This window comes from Helianthus annuus, chromosome 4 (assembly GCF_002127325.2).
Source record: "Helianthus annuus cultivar XRQ/B chromosome 4, HanXRQr2.0-SUNRISE, whole genome shotgun sequence".
NCBI classification, from domain to species: Eukaryota; Viridiplantae; Streptophyta; class Magnoliopsida; order Asterales; family Asteraceae; genus Helianthus; species Helianthus annuus.
In genome coordinates, this window is record NC_035436.2 from 110,747,458 (window position 1) to 110,754,846 (window position 7,389).

Here is a 7,389-nt window from a genome sequence, read left to right on the forward strand (position 1 = left end):
GCGGTACACTTGCTCATGCGGATAGTGGCTTCAGTCTTTTCCGTCCAACGTACAAATGCCACTGCACCTCCAGTGCCATCATAGTTTAGTGGTTTGCAGTCGAGGAACTGCTTGAAGGTGCAGCCTTGAGCTGCGTTTCCTCCAGAGGAATCTCCATGTCCGTTACGTCTAGCATTGCTTGGTCCTCCACTTTGTTCAGTACGGTTCGCCTCGTACTGGGCGATAGCTGCGGAGATCCTTTCTTCCAGTAGAGCATTCAGCTCTTCAGCAGTCTTTGGCAGTGGGGGAGGAGGGGGTTGATCACGAGCATTCACAGCTCTTCTGGGTGCCATGTTCTGGAAGAACATAACACAATAGGGTTAGACATTTGTTTGATATCGTCATACGAGACAGCAGTAGTATATTTATATACACAGGCATATACCACATAAGTGACATCAAACAATCCGCCAAACGTATCAATTCATACAGCAACAAGCATGCATAAATAGATAAATATTGTTGTGTTATAAGATATTTACATTAGCAGTTCTTGTCTTTATACCCTACGTCATTACTCCCAAGGAATATTTAATACTCTGGGGGAACGGTGTTCGTGTTTGACTCTTTTCTTATACTGATGGAATCTATACGTGACAAGACTTGCTGTGGTTTCTGTGCACTGAATTCCATAATTATGTATGCATCCATAATTACGTAACTCCTTGCACAGTCCGCACAGTTCGTTTGATCCTCATATGACTTCCTTCAGATAGGCCATTGCTTTTAGGTAAAGTCACGTATACTTGTGACATTCTATTTCTAGTATCAAGTATCACACATAATTGCAAGTAATTCTCAATCACAGACAAGTGCTACTCTTGTGCACCCTAAGTCTCGTAGTGTCTTTTCTTGAATCTTCGTAAACAGTTTTCAGGTAGTGGATGTCGTGGAAAGTTTTATGCAATGAAAACCTTTTGGAAAATTGTTTTCGTGAAAGGATCCTAGAGATTGTAGACTAGACTCGAGAAGGAATCCTGGTTCACTACAATCGCTGCTCTGATACCAATCTGTCACACCCCTTTCTGCGGCGGAAGCACGAGGTGTGATCATGAAAGGTTCTCATTGCATACGAAAGGTAAACATACTACATGCTCGTAAAAATACTTCAAATGCCAAACATTTCATAACTAGAAAACATAAGTTTAGTGTTTACATCACAAGATAGCATAAGACATTGTCTTGAAAAGTTTACAACATTATTCAAAGATAAACATAGACGACATCCAAGAGCATGAGTAAGACCACGCGCACATCCACTTTAGTTACCTGAAATACATGTGAGTTTTGAAAAAAAACGTCAACATAATGTTGGTGTGAATTCATGCAGTTCTTGTATGGAACGTTTGTATACTTTGTATGAAAAACATGGTCTGCATCTTGTGAAAATCAAGTATTCATGTATAAATCAAGTATTCGTGTATAAATCATGTATTCTTGTATAACTCAAGTATTCCTGTATGTATCAAGTTGTTAATGGGTTGCAAGGCCATTAACATGTGTATTCCTGTATGTATCAAGTTGTATAACTCAAGTATTCCTGTATGGTTAATACGTAAAGTTCCACTGTTTCTGAATGTATGGTCTCCGAAGGTTACTCTCAAGAAGGATAGCATCAAAACAGTTCCTGTATGGGTTAAGTTGCACAATGTGCCGATTGCGGTCTATACTGATGATGGATTGAGTTTGCTGGCGTCAAAGTTAGGGACCCCTAAAAGGTTAGATTCTTATACTGCTGATATGTGCGTTGATAATTGGGGAAGGAGTAGTTATGCTCGGGCAATGATTGAGATAAATGCTGATAATGAGCTAAAAGATCATATTACTGTGGCTATCCCGAAAATGGATGAGGAGGGATTTGTTTTGGAACGGGTTAAAGTTGAATATGAGTGGAGGCCGCTCCGCTGTAGTTCATGTTGTTTGTTTGGCCACGATGATAACACATGTCATAAGAAACCTAAAGGTAAGGCTAAGGTGGTAACGGTTGATGAGGAGGGTTTTGTTACTGATAACAGGAGGATGGCGAGGTACTCGTTTCCTCAAAAAAAGCAAAAACCAAGGGTTGTGTATAAACCAAAGACTAATAAAAATCATGCAAGTACGTCTGGGACGAAGGGGGATACGTCGGATGTGCCATTGTCGAACGCTTTTGAGGTGCTTGATAATAGCAAGAATGATGAGAAAAGGGACCCGACAAGTGCCAAATCAGTGGTTGATGAAACTCATGGGACTCGTATACAACAACCTAAGGAAGTTATCGAGGTGAACCCGACAGAGATGGCTGATTTTATGAGAGGTAACATGAATAATAAAAATTCTGAGGGGGCAAGCACTCCCGGTGACAATGGTTTGAATGGGTAGCTTAGCAGCCTGGAACATAAGGGGTTTGAACCAACCCCTGAAACAAAGCGAGGTTCGTCATTTTATTACGGAGAATCAGTTAAGTGTGTGTGCCATCCTCGAGTCTCATGTCGATGTTAAAAACCTTAATAAGATCTGTGATAAGGTGTTTCGGAAGTGGAAGTGGACATCTAACGGTGGTGTGTGTCAAAGAGGTACGAGGATTATATTGGGGTGGAATGCGGATGATATTGATCTAATGGTTATATCCCAATCAGACCAGGTTATTCATGCTCAGGTAGTGTTAAAAACGGTGAAAAAGACGTTATTTTGTTCCTTTGTGTATGCGGAAAACAAGTATCAGGATAGGAGGAGTTTGTGGGCTGATTTGTGTAGGTTTAAAGGCATCACTAATGACACTCCGTGGGTTGTCATGGGTGATTTCAATGCCGCTTTGAATATGGAGGATTTTGTGATGGGTCCTTCGTCCCATACTATAGCTATGCGAGATTTTTATGATGTTTTCAAGAGGCAGAACTGATTGATGTTAAGAGTCATGGGTTGCATTATACTTGGAATCAAAAACCAAGGGATGGGGTAGGAATTCTGAAGAAGATTGACCGTATTATGGGTAACATCAATCTTATTGATGTTTTTTCGGATGCATATGCTATTTTTCAGCCGTTCCGCGTTTCTGATCATACTCCGGCTATCTTAAAGTTGTTTTCTATGCATAAGGACCGGCCTAAACCGTTTAAATTCCCGAACTTTATTGTCACAAAGTCAGAGTTCCGCCAAGCTGTTACATGCGAATGGAATAAAACCGTGGAGGGGGCTACTATGTATTCGGTGGTGATGAAAATGAAGAGCTTGAAAACGCATTTTCGGAGAATATTGTGTAATCAAGGTAATCTTCATAAACGAGTTACAGAGTTACGGAATGAACTTGACCGTATTCAAAAACAGGTGGAAGCTCATCCTTTTGATGCTTCTATTCGGTTATTGGAGACTACCTGTTTACGAGATTTTAAGTCAGCAGCTTACGATGAGGAGTGTTTTTTGAAACAAAAATCTAAAGTGCAATGGTTATGTGCGGGTGATTCTAATACTTCCTACTTTCATAATTGTGTGAAGAGTAGGAATGCTAGAAGTAAAATCAATTGCATTAAGGATGTGAATGGGATTCAGTATGAGGGTGTGGATGCTTCGGCTGCGTTGTTGAACCATTATTCTAATTTCCTGGGCACTCAAGATCGAGTAACGAGGTTGGATGAGGCTGATTTGTTCGTTAATGTTTTGCAGCCGAACGTGGCGGAGAATATGGTGAGGCAGGTTACTGATGATGAAGTTAAACAGGCTATGTTCAGCATTGGAGAGAATAAGGCTCCAGGTCCAGACGGATACACCTCAATGTTTTTTAAGAATGCTTGGGATGTTGTGGGTGGTGAAGTTACTAAGGCAGTGTGTGATTTCTTTAATAATGGCCAACTTCTTAAGCAAATTAACCATACGATTTTAGCGTTGGTTCCAAAGGTTGATACGCCAAACTCAGTTCTGGATTACAGGCCAATATCATGTTGCAATGTGATTTACAAGTGCATCAGCAAAATTATCACAAATCGTGTGAAGGGTTGTTTGGGGAAGCTCGTGAATATTAATCAGTCGGCGTTTATTCCTGGTAGGAAGATCTCCGATAATATTCTGATTACGCAGGAGCTTATGCATAACTATCATGTGGATCGTGGTCCTCCGAGGTGTGCTTTCAAGATTGATATCCAGAAAGCTTATGATACTGTAAGCTGGTCGTTCCTAGAAAATATTCTGGTCAGGTATGGATTCCACAGGAAAATGGTTTCGTGGATTATGGCATGTGTCACTACTGTGTCTTACTCGGTTAGTGTAAATGGCGAGCTGCATGGTTTTTTCCCAGGGAAACGGGGTTTACGCCAAGGAGATCCAATGTCCCCATATCTATTCACGTTGATTATGGAGGTGTTATCTCTTATGTTACAAAAGATGGCGGTAAATTCCACCTTCAAGTTCCATCGACACTGTTATGAACAAAAGATTATAAACGTATCATTTGCTGATGATTTATTTGTGTTTGTCAATGGTGATACCGAATCGGTTAAGCTTATTCGGAATGTTTTGGAGGAGTTCACTAGTGTTTCGGGCCTGGTTCCTAGTTTGCCTAAGAGTACGGTATTTTTTTGTAATGTTCCAACCCATGTAAAAGCGGAGATTTTACGTTTTTTGCCGTTTCGTGAGGGTGAGCTTCCGGTTCGCTATCTGGGGGTTCCCCTAATCTCTACCAAGCTGTCTTTTAGAGATTGTCGGGTTCTGGTGGAACGTATGGAGAGGAAAGTCGATAATTGGATGTCTAAATCTTTATCCTTTGCAGGCAGATTACAGCTCCTTAATTCGGTTCTTGCAGCAATGTATACGTATTGGGCTTCGGTGTTCATCTTGCCAGCGCGTATAATCAAGGATTTGGAAAAGAGGATGCGTAGATTTCTTTGGAACGGGGGGGTTGCGGGGAATACCCGGTCTAAAGTAGCTTGGAGGGACGTGTGTTTGCCTAAAGAAGAGGGGGGCCTTGGGATTCGAAATATTTCAGATGTGAACAAAGCACTTATCATGTCGCATATATGGAGCATTATTAGTAACCGGGAGTCCTTGTGGGTCAAATGGATCCATTCTTACAAGATAAAAGGTAGGAATTTTTGGGATATTCAAAGCCGAGGTGCGTTGACGTGGAGTTGGAGGAAAATTCTATCTATTCGTCTGGTAGTTAGACCCTTTGTTTGGAAGTTGATTGGGAGTGGTTCACAGACGAATGCATGGAGTGATAATTGGTGCGGTTGCAGTCCGATTCGGAATTTTGTTACGCCAAGGAGAATTGCCCAAGCGGGTTTCAATCTGCAAACTACGGTTGCGGAGATTGTAGATGCTGAGGGTAACTGGAGGTGGCCTCAGGCTTGGTATGATTTATACCCAGTACTCATAGATGTTATGGTTCCTGCTCTAGTTCCGGAGTCAGTTGATAGACTGCGATGGAGATCTATGGAGGGGAAAATGGTTGAATTTAGCTCTTGGGAAGCTTGGAATAATCTTCGGGTAAGGGATAACAAGGTGGCTTGGATGAATATGGTGTGGTATGGCCAATGCATTCCAAGACACTCTTTTCATCTTTGGTTAGTTCTTAAGAATAAGCTAAAGACTCAAGACAGATTAGCAGTATGGGAAGCGGGGAGTGAAACGAATTTACGGCTCATGTGTTGTCCTCTGTGTAACTATGGGCGAGACTCAAGAGACCATCTATTTTTTCAATGCACGTATGCGGCCAAGATTTGGAGCATGGTTAAACAAAAAGTTGATATGGTAAATGTAAACGAGTCTTGGAGCTCAATAATGGTGTGGATAGAGCTGAATGCGAATTCTAAGAAACTAGAACACATTGTGTGCAAGCTAGTGGTAGCGGCTTCTACCTATTTTATATGGCAAGAAAGGAATAATCGGCTATTCTCCAATGTATACAGGAAGGAAGAGATAGTGGCACAGATTATCTTGGACATGGTTCGGCTTCGTATAATGGGCTTCAAGGTCGGTAGAGACATGCACTATAGGAAGCTGTTGGAAACATGGGGAGTAAAAGAAGATGAACCGGGCTAATTGCGAGCAAGTATAGCATTTTGGTAGTTTGTTTTGTTGGGTTGTAGTTTGGTTTTGGGCCGTTTGTTTTTTGGCTGTTTTGTTTTGTGTTGTCTAGGCTTGGCCTGTCAAGCCTAGTAGTGTGTGTCAAACTCATGTTACACCCTGTTCTTTGATTCTTTATAAAATTTTAACCGGGGTAACCCTTTACCCAAAAAAAAAACATGTGACACGACATAGGAAGCAACCAAACCTTAGGCATTTTTCTAGTTGGCATATTCTGAGACACAAAAGCACTGCTTGGTACTCGTTCTCACCAAGAGTGTGGCTGCCCGACACCCGTTAGATCTAACCTTTTGTTCTGCGGTCTAGGTATATTGCTGACTAATGGTGCTTATGGTACCCTATTCGTGACACGATTTCTCATATCATGTATCATTTCTCGTATCGTTTCTCGTATCATTTCTCAAAACGCATCATACTTGGCACTAGTTTTCACCAAGAGTGCTTCTTGTTTTTGTATCCAGCATACCATTTGTAAACATTGTAATATTTGTAACATGTATTTCACCCCCGAAGTTATAAAACAGAAAATAGTTAAAAGAAAAGGGGGAGCATGAACTCACAACTTTGCATTCCTACGTCGTAAACTTCACCGGATTGCTTATTTAGCGTCGTGACCTAAACGTGTTTTATTAACGTTAGTCACTAGACTTGTATCGCACAAGCACAAGTCACTGTCTTTTGTATACGTATTCTTGTGTTAAAAATAGTTTATATTTTTAACTATGTGTGTTACTTATATTATTTTCTCAACAATAAATATAAGTATTGTATATTTCTCACCCGAATTATGTATTTTGTCTAAATCTTCACGTCATGTTGATAACTTGTCCAAGTTATTTATTCTATCAAGTAAAACATTTTCATAAATATATTTTCTTGTATTTGTCTAAGTGTGTGGTATGCGTATTTTTGTATTTCTACTCCTAGGGAGTATTTAGTGTATTTTCAAGTCCTAATACACTATGTAACACCCCGTGTTACCGAATGTCAAAGTCCAAGTCAAATTTGACTTCTTTGACTGTAATTAGTCTATTCTGTGTTTTATTATTTGTATTATGTGGAGTAAGTGTTATTAATCGAAGGATCGAGATAATCAAATGTTAATCGACGCAAAACGCATTACGACTGTGAAAAGTAGGAAGTAACAATGCGATAAAGTTAATCAATCAATAATCAAGCTAATCGAATCATCAATTGAACTCGAAACTCGAACTATGCGAATTTGGTGTTATATTACGTGTGTGTGTGCCTTACATGTTACCTGTGCGTGCTTACTTTATGTTATGTGTGGTG